At 42.5% G+C, this 18,693-nt stretch overlaps 1 protein-coding gene and 1 non-coding gene across 2 annotated transcripts in view; one reads left to right on the top strand and one right to left on the bottom strand.

The window, feature by feature from the left end:
• The window catches only part of LOC126108441 (salivary glue protein Sgs-3-like), a 593,649-nt gene that overhangs the window by 557,717 nt on the left and 17,239 nt on the right, over positions 1-18,693 (top strand). The gene's annotated exons all lie outside the window — the stretch shown is intronic.
• Trnaa-cgc (transfer RNA alanine (anticodon CGC)) lies at positions 2,387-2,461 on the bottom strand. Its single transcript has one exon. It is a non-coding gene; the product is annotated as a tRNA-Ala (tRNA).

The following is an 18,693-nucleotide window of genomic DNA, read 5'->3' as shown; positions in this document are numbered from 1 at the left end:
AGGTTATTTCCAGTTCATATATGGGCACATCCTGCTACAGCTAAACTAAGCTGATGTTTAACATGTATTTGTGGTTAGAAAACAATGAGAGGTGGTGGATTCAGATCCCAGTAAAGGAACAAAATACTTTTTCTCGACAGTTCAGATTCTCATTTTGCTATATTTGGATATGTAATGTATTATTGCACTTAGTTAACAATCCTATTAGTTGCTAGGTTTGAATCATCGAACACAATGCCAAGTCATTTCAACATACATCCACACACACATACTTACCTGTGGCTGAAATGATATTTAAGATCTTTCGTACTTAGTTAACAGAGACAATAGGTGCTCAATTGGAATCCTGGATGGTAGTCTTAATACAAATGTTTTCGTCACTTAATTTCAAGTTGAAAATTAGTTTCCAAAAAGTCATTTATTGCAATAAACTTGAGTTTACAAGCTGCCATCTAATTATAACAGGTTTCGATATTCACATTATCGTGATATTAGTCTGATTGTGGACTCAGTGTTACAAATCAGTTGCTTCAAGTGGGGTCTTGTAGTAATCATTTTGTAGAATGGAATGTCCATATCGAAAAGAGATCAGACGAACTGCAAGACAGTAACATTATGCGGGTGCATGTGTCATTCCCCTACACTCTGTCAAGGAATATGGGACTTCATCATCATCATACAATTTAGGTGGAGTGGAATTCAGGCTGTTTGGATAGTTTTGATGGCGATAGCACCTGAGCTAACATGTCCAGTAATTCTGTAATTATGTTTTGTGCAAGTATTGGGCATTGTATGTACCTTCTGGCTGCACCTAGATTTGAACTACCTGTTGGACGGGGTTGAGCGACTGCCGTGGAAAACTCAGATGGTACGACTGATTGTTATTAGCTTACTGGTAATTCATTTATTTATTTATTTTATTTATGCATTTATTTTACCTGGCAAGATTAGGGCCTTCAGGCCCTCTCTTACACCTAACCAGGCATACTCAGATTCAACAAATTTCAGTTTCTACAGAACATTAAGGACATATAACATGTTATACAGTATTAATGTTACAGAAAAAAAATTAGAGATTATAAAAGTAGTACAATGATAATTATAACAATAAAAAATAATTATAATAATCAAGAATAATAATAATAGTAATGACTATGTATAGGAAAGTAAACATATTTTTTCTTTTATGAATGTCAGTCCTATTGCTAGTTGGGAATTTTCTCGTTATATTCTTGCAGCTTGTGAGTTATTCTCATCAAGCAGAGACATAAAACGATAGAATGGGGTGAAAGAGATATAGAAGAGGTAGATAGGTTAGAGGAAGAGGAATAGAATGGTAAAATTCGAAGCTATGATGGAGAGGAGAAAGAAAAAGATGAGGGCACGACAATGGTGGCTATACCGTCCCTAATATGTAAGTCTTGAGTTCTCTCTTGAATGTTAAGTGGTTCTGGATAAGACGCAGATCACAGGGGAGCGCGTTCCATAGTCGTATGGCTGTGGAGAATGACACAGAGAAAGATTTTGTATTATGTAAAGGTACAGCCAAGATGCTAGACGTATCCGATCTGGTATTGCGGTTGTGGAATGATGATAGGTGTTTAATGTGAAAAGATAAGTATTGGGGGCACCAGTAGCTAAGAAATTGATGAAGTAAGCACATCGTGTGGAGATCGCGTGCCTTATGTGGGCGTATCCAACCTAGCTATTTGTATTAACTGGAGCCCTATCCCCTGTGTGGGTGGTCCCTCAGCAGTGCTGGCCACAGTGAGCCACCTCCACATCCCCACGAGGACACGCCCAGCCAGCTCACACCCTGCCTCTCTGTATGTGCAGTGCACCAGTCGTTACAGAGCCGAGGACCACCACCACCGGCACCACAACCACAACCAGAACCGCCACCACCACCACTGCCACCGCCACCTCTGCCAGCGCACCTCGCCAGACACCTGCTGCTGCGCGGCCCACGACTCCTCCACCTGATGAGGCCACTGTCTCTCAAATGCGGTGAGTTCCCTCAAAACACACACACACACACACACACACACACACACACACACACACACACACACCATTATATGGTAGATAAGATATAAATACTGAAAAGCAAAGTGTAAATGCTCAGTCTAGATTTAATGAGGGCCAGCAAAGTGAACTGGGAATAAAATCAAAATATACAATCAGAGGTGGTATCCCCACGACTAGATCATAGTATCATGGGAGAGAGGTTAGTTAAGAATAGGTTGGTAGGAAAAATAGTTATTGTCAACAGTTCAGTGTCTTATTTACAAAGACCAGCAAACCAATGCCAACAATATTTCAGACAGATTTTCACTCTGCAGCGGAATGTGCGCCGATATGAAACTTCCTGGCAGATTAAAACTGTCTGCCAGACCGAGACTCGAACTCGGGACCTTTGCCTTGCGTGGGCAAGTGCTCTACCAACTGAGCTACCCGGGCACGAGTCAAGCCCCGTCCTCACAGCTTTACTTTTGCCAGTACCTCGGCTCCTACCCTCCAAACTTTACAGAAGCTCTCCTGCAAACCTTGCAGAACTAGCACTCCTGAAAGAAAGGATATTGCGGAGACACGGCCTAGCGACAGCCTGGGGGAGGTTTCCAGAATGAGAGCCGTGCTTGGGTAGCTCAGTTGGTAGAGCACTTGCCCACGAAAGGCGAAGGTCCCGAGTTCGAGTCTCGGTCCGGCACATAGTTTTAATCTGCCAGGAAGTTTCAATAATTCAGACAATGTCATGCCCAGAAAATTTAGTGATGGGGAGAATATGAGTGCACTGAATGTGTAAACTGTCAGATGAGATAAATGTCTATTACTTTAGATGTATTTTAATGGTCTAGTAGAGGTCACTCATGCACACACATTTATGAGACCATTTTTGGTGCTTGTCAGGAATGAGAGAGGAGAAAGAACCCAGTAATTTGCTATAAAGTTTCTGTTAGTCGCAAGAAATATACTCGGCAATCACCAAACAGAAGCAAACGCCAGCAGAGCCTCAGCTTGCCAGGGTGTGGACCACCTTGGTTGCCCCACTGCTGTAACAGCCAGTCTCGGTAACCACAGACATGTTGACAATGTGTGTCTGTCTGAGCAGCAGATTTGCAGTGCCATGAGCTCCCAGAGTCCACAATTACATGCATTCCTATCTCTGTCTTTCCCTACAGTTTGTAACCTCAGCAACCACCTATAGTTCCACAGCGATTATTCCCTGATGCCTTCAAATATAACTTACTCTGATGACCCTTGTACTTGTCACAGTTTTCTTCATATCACACTATCCTCACCTATTCTGCAGAGATGTTCGATAGTTCTTCTGTTATGAGTTCACCTAGTTTAAACATCCATCAATAGCACCGCATTTACAATTCTCAGATTCCCCTCTTGTTTTTCCATAATCCATGATTAATTTTTATGCAGTACTGTGCTCCAAGCATACATTCAGGTATGTCTAACACAAATTACGGCCTATCTGTGATATTAGTAACTTTGTTTTGCGAGGAATCTCCTGTTATTCCATGCTACATTACTCCTTACAACAACCGTGCTTTGACCCTCAGTGTAAATTAGCATCACGTGTACCAGAGTCCCTACAAGTGGTCTACTGTGTGGTCCTTAATTCTGTTAACTTTGCCACCAATGTTATTTCTGCCACACCCCAATACTTTCCTCTTTCTTCCATTCATTAATCCTAATTTGGCACTCATTCAACTGTTTATTACATTCACCAATTCTGGTGATTCAGTCTGACTTTCAGTGAACACAGAAATATCACCAGTGAATTTTATAAATGATATCCTTTTCACCTTCAGTTTTAATTAAATTGCTATAAGTTTCTTCAGTTCCACCAATGTTTCTTCAGTGTTCATCTGAACATTTGTGGAGATTACATGCATCCTTATCTTTAACCATCTTTAATTCAGAATACCAATTCTTGTTGATTATTGTACATATTCTGTTACCTGCTGTTCCATATATCTTATATGTACCTTTTAAAAAAATTTCATGCACTTTCACTGTTTCATGCTGTCAAATAGTCATGTAAAGATCTGCAAATCCAATAAAGATCTCTTGATTTTTCTTGAACATCCCTTCCACTATCCCTCGATCCTTTACTCCAAATTCTGTTTTCTCAAACAGATTGTCACCTTCGTCTTCCATTCTTCTGCATGTTGTTGTTATTTTTTCAATAAGTTCTATTCATGAGCTGTTTAGTTACTGCACTTATAGGCGCTTGGTTGCTGCTGTAGTGCCTGGATGGTGTTTCTCTGGCAGTCTGTTGTTATGACTCCTGTCTCATGGATTACACAGACAAATGTGAATACTCATGTGATTGCCATTTATTATCGCATATCTAGAGCCTCAAAGAAGTTAAAATTCCTATTCCATTCCTGTGTACTTCAGTATCCTATTATTTACACACGGAATTCTCATAACAATTCTCTTAAAATTTAGTTCACAAACTGGTCCGAGTATGGGGGTCACAACCCGGACCACACGCCACTGTTAAGCACTAATGAAGGACTGGATCTCTTACTTAGATTGCACATAATTCATTAAGGTCAATCCAACGCATTTATTTCAAATACATAAATGAAGTTACATTTGAATCTGTCTGACATTAAACAGCAATAATTAAAAAAAAATTTTCAATATCAGCTGATTTAGTGCGTGAAAAGTGCGAGTTAAGCCAATAACCAGGTAAACAAAATTTGAATCTGTCTGGTATCAAACGGGAATAAAATAATTTTTTTTATATGTTTAAACTACAGGATTAAGGAATTCCAAATCTTTCCCCTTACTAGGCGGAGGCTGAGCCAGAAACACAGAATGCCCCAAAATCTCAGTTTTGCTGTGAAATCTTACAGGACACCCGAAAGCAGTAACAGACAATGGGTCGGCGCCCACAAATAACAAGGCCAAAAGTCAGGCCGGGAGCACATCCCACGAGAACTTGTTCACACTATGCTCACCACAAACTGTACACATTCCGACCAAACATCTGCTTGCGGTGGCTCCCAGAAGGATGAAGCAACAAACAGCCCCACACCGTGCTTCTCACACAAGCACCTCAATTTGTACAAACATCTAGGCCAACTCCGGACTCCCCTCTCACTGCGAGGCTTGGCACAATTTATACGAAATGCCTTCCAGGCAACCAGTAACCGCTGCAGGAGTTTCACTATTCACAAACAGCCCCAGCGTAACAGACATCACACATGTGCTTACGCCCGAGTTACAACTCAGCCAGTCTCACCGGCCGCCCCAAACCGACTGCCTCTCGCCGTCTCGCGCGCCCCAGCCGAAAACGCAAAGATGCTCATGCCCGGGGACGCACCAAAGATAAGCCGATTGCTGATGATCGACCAGCGATCTGGCTCAGTCATTATCATAACTGAATTGTGATCTGAGTGCACATCTGTTCCTGGATACACCTTACAATTCAATACCTGACTCCAGAGTGTGTGTCTGGTTGTGATGTACTCCAGCTGGAAATGTCTTTACCAGCTAAAGCTCTGCCTCCCTCCTTAAGAGCTGAAAATGCTGAGATACCGAAGCAAACGCACAAATGTCACAGAACACAGGGCATAGCCTTGCAGCAAGTCAGCCATCCACATGTGGTGGAATGGTGCAGGAGGGCTCCTCCAAAGGGAGTGCTTGTAATGGTACCACCGACCACCATAAATGGCAGTCAGTGATTGCATTAAACCTCTCTGAGGAATTTTTGAGAAAGTTGTGACCGTGAGATAACCTAATGGGAAGAGAACAAACAGACTGGGATTCGTTTCCGAAACACCCCAGCAGAGTATAACCAACACCAAACATTTGAGTGAGGAACAGATGTTCTCCAGCACAAAAGCAAGTCTTATTAATTAAATATTAGTTAGGTATTAAAATTAGTCACCAGTCAAACAATGTAATAAAGCAGAAGGCAGTGCTAAGGCTAACCTAATTTCCCTTGACACACACACACACAAAACTCTTTCTTTATATCTGTTCACATTACAACAGAGTAACGTAGCCTTGCAGATAAATGTGGTACTAATTTGGAAGTCAAACAAATGGCCAATGAGATAGCGAACAGTAGCATATCCCCACAACAACATGTACCTTGAATCAGGGCTTAATTTCGGTCAGAACACGTTCTGGCACCTCCCAGAAACTCCCTTTCTTCTAATTCTCCCTTTTTTCCCTTTTCTACAGTACAGCACTGGAGATTTGAAACAGTATTAAATCAAAACGTAACTATAATTTAACGCTGCACCAGAACAAGTGAACATGACAATGGGTTGCCAACGTGATGTGATGGGCAGGAGGTACTGTGTGTGTGTGTGTGTGTGTGTGTGTGTGTGTGTGTGTGTGTGTGTGTCAGATAAGTGTAGTATCATTCCAAAGTTGTGATTGGTACATATTGCCTTTTGTTTACAACTGCCAACAACCTCAGCGATGTCGTAGCAAGGCAACGTCTCATGTGTGTCAATGAGAAATAAATAATGTAAGCCATGTTTGAATGTGAATGTCTTTATAATTTGCTTTCATGAAATCATTGCATTCCATGTTGCAATTTATGTCACAGCTAAAAATCAAATGTGCGTATGGAACAGACATGACTAAAAGTGGGCAGTCTTTCGATCCGATGCGTACCTTTGTCCACGGCACTCTTGACCATTGTCTTTATCTGCCCGCACCCTTGTTAGAACATGGTTGACTCTATACAGTAGAGAGGAGCTCGCACAGGGGGCAAATTTGAACTCCCAATGCAGAACGGACATGTATATGTTTGACCCACAAGTCTGTCTGTCTGTCTGTCTGTCTGTCTGCCCCAACATAGTTCTCAAACGAAAGTTCCAATTTTAAAGCCGTTTTTTTACTTGACAGCTGGTTTAATCAGGACGGTTCTTAGATATATTTTTGAAAGTCTGTTCAGCCATTTAAATGTCATGAGCTACATGAAGTAAAAATGTTTTCCGCCAGCATGCTCTCTTAAAATACATTACGTAGTCCATAAGAATTACATCACGTTATGTAGTGCCAAACTGTAGAGCTCAAAAAGATGTACCTAAATAAAAGATTAAGGTTGAAGAATAATGACGATTTTTGTCTTTTGAAATTACCTGTTTCAGCACCCACAAAGCAGAAAAAGGGTGAGTGTGACTCAACTGTGAAAGACAAACATATGCTCTTGCTGACTTTTCGTGGTTCTTTTTGAGGTCTACAATTCCTTAAAAAATTAAATGATTTTCTCTAATAGTTTATGTAGCGTACTGTAAGAGAGCACGAAGGCAGCCCACTTTTTGCGACTTGACTTACAATAATAGCCACAGCTTATTTCTTGTGCTACCTAAAGTAGCGAAATATATACTAATAGATAGTAAATGAATATGTCTGTGAGTTAAAGAAAGAAACATGTAAATCCCATAAGTGGTTCTCACGTTACAATTGCCTATCTGTATGTCTGTCTGTGAATTCAGTCTTTGTAGTCCACAATTAGTCATCCAGGTTGCTATCAACAGTGAATGCATCTGAAAGCTACGATGCTGTTAAGAATTACATGAAGGCCATTCACCTGAAATTCTGGTCTAAAAACATATCGATCACGTACGGAGAAAATGAGATTTTTCGAATGTGTGAAAGATTTAAGATCAATAGCCCTCTGAAGTAATGAAGGACTTCAGGGAGTACAAACGGGGTCTGAAACCAGTACTAAGCGGAGAAATGCCAACTGTTCTTGTACAGCCACCAATGTTCAAAAATTTTGTATCAATAATAAACAGCATTGCAGTGTCGATTGCCAAGTGTGAACGTGGCATTTCTGCAATGAACTTAATTATGACACCACTGAGATCGTCACTCTACATCAGCACTGTTTGTAGTTCATCACGCATCAGACTTCTGGGACCACCTGTAGCTAGATATGAAAATGGGCGTCTAGGATGGTGAAGGGATATCATTCTGCACTTGCTACACAGTCAAAAGCACAAAGTGATAAAGTGTATAATGAGGATAATTCTGTATTATGGAAATGTTTTCCTTAATCCAGCTCCATTGATTGTGTTTAAAATAATTTCACAATGCTTACTTTTTCTTCCTTTATTTGAGCCACTGAGTATGAACTTAGTTAAAACTATGAGTTCAGTTAATAATACATCCGAAAAAGGTACTTTTTATCAATAAATACACAATGTATATTCTGTTTAAACTGACTGCTCATATGCCACTGACTTTTGTCAGGATAACAGATGTTTGTCATTTTAAGTTAATACGCTATGTTGAAAGTGTAATAAAATTTAAAGGAACATATTTAAACAAAGTTGTATACCCTTGGGTCAAAGATATATACTGCATGTTGACAGGACTTGTTATTTTATGAGTGAAGGGAAATTAAATTCATATTTCAACTACAAAACTGTCGTTGGCCGCAGTGGTCTAGCGGTTCTAGGCGCTCAGTCCGAAACCGCACGACTGCTACGGTCACAGGTTCGAATCCTGCCTCAGGCATGGATGTGTGTGATGTCCTTAGGTTAGTTAGGTTTAAGTAGTTCTAAGTTCTAGGGGACTGATGACCACAGATGTTAAGTCCCATAGTGCTCAGAGCCATTTGAACAAAACTGTAATTTCAAAATTAATGCTCGGTACAATTTATTATTAATGTGATATTCTTGATTTGGAATTATTTGTAATTTTATCATAAATGAGTTAACAGATCAATACTCAATCTGACCGATTCAGTTTATTGGTCATTAGAGCTTTAATTGTTGAACGGCAAATCGAGCTAAAAATCTACTGAGATGTGGGATTCTTGAAGTTATGAACTGCTGCTTGAAACAGTATAACACCTTTGTGCAGCTTGCTGAAGTAAAACTCTTTAAATAATGGTTTAATGTACAAACTAATTTTTTTATATACACAGTATGTTATTGGAAATGAAAAAGTAATTTTAACAGAGCTATAGTGGAACTCAAGAAGCTTTGACATTTTTGTAAAATATTCGCCAAAGATGGATGATTGTTAAAAGTGCAACTTTGACTGATATGGTCGACTTCACTGTGAAGCTGATTTTAATATAAGTGCATGTTTATTGTTGTAATACACTCCTGGAAAATGAAATAAGAACACCGTGAATTCATTGTCCCAGGAAGGGGAAACTTTGACACATTCCTGGGGTCAGATACATCACATGATCACACTGACAGAACCACAGGCACATAGACACAGGCAACAGAGCATGCACAATGTTGGCACTAGTACAGTGTATATCCACCTTTCGCAGCAATGCAGGCTGCTATTCTCCCATGGAGACGACCGTAGAGATGCTGGAAATAGTCCTGTGGAACGGCTTGCCATGCCATTTCCACCTGGCGCCTCAGTTGGACCAGCGTTCGTGCTGGACGTGCAGACCGCGTGAGACGACGCTTCATCCAGTCCCAAACATGCTCAATGGGGGACAGATCCGGAGATCTTGCTGGCCAGGGTAGTTGATGTACACCTTCTAGAGCACGTTGGGTGGCACGGGATACATGCGGACGTGCATTGTCCCGTTGGAACAGCAAGTTCCCTTGCCGGTCTAGGAATGGTAGAACAATGGGTTCGATGACGATTTGGATGTACCGTGCACTATTCAGTGTCCCCTCGACGATCACCAGTGGTGTACGGCCAGTGTAGGAGATCGCTCCCCACACCATGATGCCGGGTGTTGGCCCTGTGCGCCTCGGTCGTATGCAGTCCTGATTGTGGTGCTCACCTGCACGGCGCCAAACACGCATACGACCATCATTGGCACCAAGGCAGAAGCGACTCTCATCGCTGAAGACGACACGTCTCCATTCGTCCCTCCATTCACGCCTGTCGCGACACCACTGGAGGCGGGCTGCACGGTGTTGGGGCGTGAGCGGAAGACGGCCTAACGGTGTGCGGGACCGTAGCCCAGCTTCATGGAGACGGTTGCGAATGGTCCTTGCCGATACCCCAGGAGCAACAGTGTCCCTAATTTGCTAGGAAGTGGCGGTGCGGTCCCCTACGGCACTGCGTAGGATCCTACGGTCTTGGCGTGCATCCATGCGTCGCTGCGGTCCGGTCCCAGGTCGACGGGCACGTGCACCTTCCGCCGACCACTGGCGACAACATCGATGTACTGTGGAGACCTCACGCCCCACGTGTTGAGCAATTCGGCGGTACGCCCACCCGGCCTCCCGCATGCCCACTATACGCCCTCGCTCAAAGTCCGTCAACTGCACATACGGTTCACGTCCACGCTGTCGCGGCATGCTACCAGTGTTAAAGACTGCGATGGAGCTCCGTATGCCACGGAAAACTGGCTGACACTGACGGCGGCGGTGCACAAATGCTGCGCAGCTAGCGCCATTCGACGGCCAACACCGCGGTTCCCGGTGTGTCCGCTGTGCCGTGCGTGTGATCATTGCTTGTACAGCCCTCTCGCAGTGTCCGGAGCAAGTATGGTGGGTCGGACACACCGGTGTCAAATGTGTTCTTTTTTCCATTTCCAGGAGTGTAATTTAAAAATATATTTGTATTACGGACAGTTGTACTTTGGGCGGTGTCCATTATCGTTCATAGCCTTTCGACAAGCAATTACACAAAAGTTTCGTTTGTCTGGGACCAGAATAGCGGCTTTTGCGGCCGTCCTGACCGTGCGCGCTGTGGCGTTTCTGTTTGGGTTTTACGACTTTACGTTCTGTCTCTGCGTTACAGTGTTGTGTAAAATTGATTCTGGTGATGCAGCATTTTAGTATCCTTGTTTTCGCGAGCTGTTAACTGCTGATATGGCAACCATGTTTCCCAGAAAGTGTACCCCAAGATTTGGATTTGACAAAGCAGCCCGTAATCTCATGACTGGATCGTTGACGTTATTGGCGTTACTTCGGATCAGACGAACACTGCTTATTATAACTTGGAGCAATACTGCTTTTTTGTGAAGCTGCTTTTCTCGTTGGTGCTGGAACGGATTTTGCAGGAATTTGAAGGAATAGCTGAATTCCGCCATCGCGATAATTTGGTGAGTAGAGAGTTACCATTTCAAATGCTGATGTTGATTATAAACAAGTCAGAGAATTTAATTTGCCCCCTGAGGTAGAAAACTGCTACTTAAAAGACGTATTATCTAAATATGGTGACATCAGACAAATTTGTAATGAACGATGGTCAAGCCAGCACAGATTTGTTCTGTCGATATGCATGTCAAACAGAACATTCCATCTCATATTTTGGTTTGTGGCTACAAAGCGCACGTTATATACAATGGACAGACTTTGACTTCTCACATATGAAAGTGGGCATCTCTGGCAAAACTGTCCAAAAAAAGTGTTTGTATTGCAGAATAATTTACAACTGGCTGATGTTGTGACCGAAAATCAATGACGGGTGGTGAAGTTTCCAGCATTACGGGAAATGTGGACGACGGGCCACAAAATACTCTTGAAGCATTTCCACCTTTACTCAGGAAAGACACTGTAGACAATCCGGCTGGAAAAAGTAGTATAGCCACTAACAAGAGACGTCGAACTTGTAGCGGCAGTAGCACAGATGGAGAAGATATCAGCCTGTCACTGAAAGCTGTAGGTGACATTCAGAAAACAGTACTGGGAACTACTGTTTCAGACAATATTGTCAGCATAGATTCAAACTCTTGAGTCAAGTGCATCAGTAAACAAATCGAATCCGCCACCATCACCCGAACAGGTCAAAGTGACACTACAGCCCCATTCTGTAACGCTGGACGTGCCAGTAGATGGCAATGCGCTCGTCTCGGTGACGCCACAGCCCCGTGCTGCAGTACCCGTACGTCAACCAACGCAGACGGATTCACTCGCAGATGCAACTGAAACCAAACGTGACGAGGTAGAGAGTGATTGTCAACAACAGGCGACGTCACAGCCCAAATCCCAAGACGAAGAAGCGGAGTTTTACAGCAATAACACACAAACAGCAAACGAAAGTGATCATAGAAGTGACGGGGCGTTGGAAGAACGTTTGCAAACTGCGTCTGCGCCGCCTTTGGCAGACGAGACGAGATGGTGGCACACGACTGCCCCTCAGATCCACCGACACCGCCCTCAGTGGAAAACTGCTCAGGGGGTGGGCGGAGCAGACATTCGGTGAAGGCCAGACTCAATGCAAATCGCAAGAAAAGTAAAAAGAAAGGTTCTAAAGCAAACCGGGACGGTGGTCTCCAGTCAGATTCTCAGGAAGTATCCGGCATGGAGTGGCATCAAATGATAGACTAGCGGGGAAAAAAGGTCACTCCCCTATGTTAGTCATATACGATTACCACTTTAAACATTAATAGGATACAGTCGGATGTTAAAATAGCTGCTCTGAAACAGTTTCTGTATGGGTCAGCGACGGATATTTCTCTCCTACAGGAAGTGGTATTCGCGCAATTAAATTTGTCCAGTTAGGTCGATTTTTACAATATTTCCACTGAAACGAGTGTTGCATGGCCATTTTAGTTAGAGAAGGCATCCCCGTACATAACGTTGATAAATTATAATCGGGGTGAGGTATTGGAATAAACGTAGGAGTTACTATAGTCAGTTTATATGCTCCTTCTGGCAGCAGTAATAAAGCTGCAAGAGCCACATTTTTTAACCCTTTCAGACCTGATTTTTTATTTACTTGTAAAAAAAGTCTGACATCAATTTTACATTCCGGTGAGTCTCCTTCATACATTAAAGAGGTTAACAGTACGGATCAATTATGCCACACTTTATTTCACTTTAAAACAGAGGAAACAATAAAAATAATTCCATATTACATTCTTGTTTAAACAACCATGGTCATTTTAAGGTTTAGTATGAAACTGCGAAAAACAATGTCCTTTTGGAGACACAAATATACACTCCTGGAAATTGAAATAAGAACACCGTGAATTCATTGTCCCAGGAAGGGGAAACTTTATTGACACATTCCTGGGGTCAGATACATCACATGATCACACTGACAGAACCACAGGCACATAGACACAGGCAACAGAGCATGCACAATGTCGGCACTAGTACACTGTATATCCACCTTTCGCAGCAATGCAGGCTGCTATTCTCCCATGGAGACGATCGTAGAGATGCTGGATGTAGTCCTGTGGAACAACTTGCCATGCCATTTCCACCTGGCGCCTCAGTTGGACCAGCGTTCGTGCTGGACGTGCAGACCGCGTGAGACGACGCTTCATCCAGTCCCAAACATGCTCAATGGGGGACAGATCCGGAGATCTTGCTGGCCAGGGTAGTTGACTTACACCTTCTAGAGCACGTTGGGTGGCACGGGATACATGCGGATGTGCATTGTCCTGTTGGAACAGCAAGTTCCCTTGCCGGTCTAGGAATGGTAGAACGATGGGTTCGATGACGGTTTGGATGTACCGTGCACTATTCAGTGTCCCCTCGACGATCACCAGTGGTGTACGGCCAGTGTAGGAGATCGCTCCCCACACCATGATGGCGGGTGTTGGCCCTGTGTGCCTCGGTCGTATGCAGTCCTGATTGTGGCGCTCACCTGCACGGCGCCAAACACGCATACGACCATCATTGGCACCAAGGCAGAAGCGACTCTCATCGCTGAAGACGACACGTCTCCATTCGTCCCTCCATTCACGCCTGTCGCGACACCACTGGAGGCGGGCTGCACGATGTTGCGGCGTAAGCGGAAGACGGCCTAACGGTGTGCAGGACCGTAGCCCAGCTTCATGGAGACGGTTGCGAATGGTCCTCGCCGTTACCCCAGGAGCAACAGTGTCCCTAATTTGCTAGGAAGTGGCGGTGCGGTCCCCTACGGCACTGCATAGGATCCTACGGTCTTGGCGTGCATCCGTGCGTCGCTGCGGTCCGGTCCCAGGTCGATGGGCACGTGCACCTTCCGCCGACCACTGGCGACAACATCGATGTACTGTGGAGACCTCACGCCCCACGTGTTGAGCAATTCGGCGGTACGTCCACCCGGCCTCCCGCATGCCCATTATACGCCCTCGCTCAAAGTCCGTCAACTGCACATACGGTTCACGTCCACGCTGTCACGGCATGTTACCAGTGTTAAACACTGCGATGGAGCTCCGTATGCCACGGCAAACTGGCTGACACTGACGGCGGCGGTGCACAAATGCTGCGCAGCTAGCGCCATTCGACGGCCAACACTGCGGTTCCCGGTGTGTCTGCTGTGCCGTGCGTGTGATCATTGCTTGTACAGCCCTCTCGCAGTGTCCGGAGCAAGTATGGTGGGTGTGACACACCGGTGTCAATGCGTTCTTTTTTCCATTTCCAGGAGTGTACTTTACATTTTCTGCACTGAATTCTTGAACGCCCTGTACATTTTGTAAATTTGCAATGACTTGGAGTTCCTACATCATGTAAAGACAAATGGTCAATGAAATCAAACTGTATCTCTGTACCTTCTGTACCTGGTCGTAATTCTCCTCTTTTTTCTTGGTATGACTCATGTCTGAAGCCAGTCCATCATACGGACGCCCTCTCTTCTTTCCAGTCACTTTCTTTTGGCACAGTATCAATACATCTGCTACCCTGATACAAAAGGAAAGAACCTCCATTTGCTTCTTCTTTGGGATAGACAGGTTGTGTGCATGTCGTCTGTATTCCAACCAATTTTTCACAATGGCAAAGTCAACAGCATGAAAAATCATGCGCAAAGGCTATTTTCAAGATCTGATGAAAACTCTGTAGTAGGTTATCAATTGATTAAATAGATCCACACCACCCATTGCATGATTATATCTTCTCACTATTTCAGGTCCTTCTACTTTCACATATTTATGGTGCTTTTTGTCCCAACGCTCGACTTCATCCACTGAGCCTTTACCAACAAAGATTGAACATAATACAACTGGCCTATTTTCTAACCACTTACACATGGTAATGTCATCAGCACTAGTGATTTCTTCACAGTAACCTGTGGTTTGTTTGATTATTGTTTTATCATGTGAAAAAGGCAAGTTCTTCCCAAATCTGTTTTGACAGACAGTACATGCTGCATCGATGCCTTCAGATTTCAGAACTTGAAACAGATGATAAGATGAAAAGAAGTTGTCAAAGTATAATTTATGACCTTTACCTTTTGAGAGTGGAACAGAAAATCCTAAAACAACAGCAGGACCTAATCCAAATTTTTTACAGCATGTGGTATTTAGTTCAGTTGTAGCACCTTGATACAAAAGGAAATGCACTATTCCACTCTTTCCACACAACATGGAGACTCTGTTTCCCTATGGACTTGGTTTCCTTTGACATACTGCTTTGCAGAAAACTTCCCAGTGAAAGGAATAATTCCTTCATCCACGCAAACATTCTCTTCTATAGGAAGTTCACTGTAGCGTTTTCGAATGTCTGTGTAAAGTGGCCTGACTTTGTAAAATTTATCTTTATTTTCAGGTGGATTCTCCAGATTGTTCAAGTGTAAATTTGTTCGTTATTCTAAAAATCTGTCTCGTGACATGTTTTCCCAAAACACATTTACCTTCAGGCTTGTATCCCAATACATTCGTAATGTGGGAAATTTCAAAGCGGCAGTCTGTATATGCAAACCAAATAGCGCCTCTAGTTCTTGAGTTGTCTGCTTGAATGAGGATTTGCCTTGTCGTAATGCATAAATATTAGTATGTGCTGCCATGCTAGTGAACAAATCATCTGGTATATACCTTTTGAAGTACTGTATTGGAGAACACAAGACAGATTCTTCAAAATTTGGAGCTTTGTGTGTTTCTGCAATGGTACTTAGAGGCTTGCGTTTCCATTTTATGGTTTCTTTAGGTGTCACCATGTTGTCACACAGGTTATTCAATTATGGGTTGTTTTCATTGCATAAAAAGTTCGTTTCAGCATCCATCACATCTCCGTCATCTTCATCTTCAGATATGGTGTTTCTACACACATCATTCATGCCCACTTTATCTGCTCCAACACGTTTCACTATTCGAGGAATTTGCCTCTCAATAAGTGGTACACTGTCATCCTCATCTCCACTCAAACTAATGTCAGAAACTTCACCATTTTCAATTATGTCCATAAACAAGTCCCAATCTTTCTCCACAGAAAGATATTCCTTATCCATATTTGTAAGTCAAAAGGCAGAAATATAAAGTAAAATAATGTGTACTGGTCAGTTATTCTCCTCCTTGCTGCTGGTACTGAAATTACTGAAAAAAATACCACACATAACTACCATCACCATGCAAATATATCTGAGACAAATTTTAGGTTATGTTTCCTATTTTACATCATTAAGGACCTGTTGTACACAAATGTGTACATTAAATTTACCTGATACATAACACAAATATGAACTGAATGAAATTGCTGAAAATTCCAATGAAAGAAAGTCCAAAAATTCATTGACAAAACCCACAGTGTGACTATTACAGCAACGAGTAATGGCTTCCCACAGAGAATATATTTTACTATGTAGTTCTCTGACTGCTCACAAGAGAGCAGCAGATGCTGGAGCATGGCTAAAATAAACCTACACAAATGTGCACAGTCAGTTTTGATGCACCAGAAATTTCTTGTCAGCGAAATGTTAGTGAACAAACTTTATGTACACAATTGTGACCACCAGGTCTGAAAGGGTTAATGAAAGCGTAATTTCTTTACTGAGGAAAAACCCCCTCCAACTTAATAGGGGGAAATTTTAATTGTGTATTGAGTCGAAAGGATCAAATCCCCAACTTCAATTACGCAACTGACTTGAGACGTCTCGTTGTTGATTTAAAAGATGCGTGGGAAATAAAATAACCAACAATCGTGAACTTTACTCATATTGTTGCGAATTCATGTAGAAGAATTGACAGAATTTACGTATCGGAAAATTTAGCAGATTAAAGTACTGAAAACAAAAACTGTTTTAGTTTTTCCGATCACAGTGCGTTGTTGACCTGCGTAAATTTAACACCACAACCTACCAGAAGAGTAAGAAGCCAGTGGAATCTAAATATTTCGTTATTATCAGAAGAAGACTTAGAAGATGCCCTAACCAGAGCTTGGGAAATGTCTCCATTCACTGAACAACTTTCCAAGTGTGATAGAATGGTGGACCCAACGAGCGAAACCGAAGCTAAGGAAAGTTTTAATATCTTTCAGTATAGATATGTCCAGAGAAAGGAAACACTGTAGAATTCTACTACAGCGTGCTAAGGGAACTCTACGATCAGACAGATGCAATTCCTACAAGATTAAAAGACATCAAGCAAATAAAAGCAAAATTATCAAGTCTGAAACGTAAGAAACTGGAGGGACTTGAAATGAAATCCAAAGCAGAGTCAGTCACTGGAGATGAGACTGCTGCGTTGTACCACCTTGTCAGACACGCCAAGAATAGAAGTAGTTTCGTGGATGAACTTTCCTGCAGACAAAAGGGGATGGGGCTACAGTGAGCTGACTGGTATGCAGATGATTAGCGTATAGCTACGTCGATAGATTCAGACTACCAGAGTAGAAATGAACGACCAACAGCAATAACAGATACGAAATATTAACGTATTATCTTGTCACTGTATCAAAGAAAATGAAAGTTTGACAGAAAGTTTTTGACCAGGTCGCTACACTAGAGAGGGCAAGTTGTACATTTCCTGGTTAGCAGCCGCTTAAGTTCCATTCTGGGAGTAGCGCGGAAAACGCGTTGTACGAACACGTAGTAACGCCTAACCGGAGAATAATCGCTGGATAATTACTAAACCGGTGATTCTGGCAGAGTTAGTGGAGTTAACTGGAGAATGAGCTTTGACAATGATAGGAATAGTTACAGAATTAGGGATGAGAAGATTTTGTTAGAACGAGGAAGAAGAAGAAACGGAGCGGTTCCAAATTTATACAAAAATTTCGTACTACTACTTTTCTACTTTTCGATCTCATGCTTAAGAAACGGGAGCTTATGAATGAAACATGAAACTATTTCCTAACATAAAGCCTCTTGCTTGTAGTAGGCCATACCGGCATTTCATATTGGTACTTGGCGAGTTATATTCTGCAGTATTATAAAAACGACCATTATTACCAAAACATTGCTGTTTCCTCTTTGTTCACTGCTGTCATGTCAAATGAAAGAGAGTGGTTTCTGTGGCTGGGAGATATCAAGTGAATTAAAATACATTCACCCAATTACGGAAGATTAAAATATGTCATTAGTTCCAGATTTTAATACAATTTCCACCTATCTGACAGTCAAGCATTAATTATCTTGCAGAACAATTAAGTTACTTTTGTCGCTTTGCTGAAGTAATTCGGCTTTTATTGATCTTTTACGCTGTGAGGGAGCCAGTTTGTTTGAAACAAAGTGTTCAAATCCACACTATTGGCTAGTTTCAACTGTTCACTGCATTTCAAGGGCACATTTTCATCTTCTACAGGGTGTATACGACCCGGGACAACCGGGAGATCTAGGAAAAACCCGGGAACTTTTTCATCCGGGAGAAAACCAGGAAAAACCCAGGAATTTTTTAGAATTCTGGGAATTTTCCATTGTTTTAGTTTTCAGTTAAATTTTCGTAATTTTGACTGGCAAGAACCGTTACTCTAACAAATGATATTACTGTACCCCACAACTGCAGAATAATACTGCAACAATGAAACTTAACGAGAAAAAAAACCAAAATAACTTAAAATGCAAAAGAAATGCGCCATATATGACGATGACACAGAGTCCTCATGCAAGCGTCTGCCAGCAGCA

This window comes from Schistocerca cancellata, chromosome 11, assembly GCF_023864275.1.
Source record: "Schistocerca cancellata isolate TAMUIC-IGC-003103 chromosome 11, iqSchCanc2.1, whole genome shotgun sequence".
In the NCBI taxonomy this organism is placed as follows: domain Eukaryota; kingdom Metazoa; phylum Arthropoda; class Insecta; order Orthoptera; family Acrididae; genus Schistocerca; species Schistocerca cancellata.
Note: the sequence above shows the minus strand (reverse complement) of the source record. Positions and strands in the feature narration are given on the sequence as shown.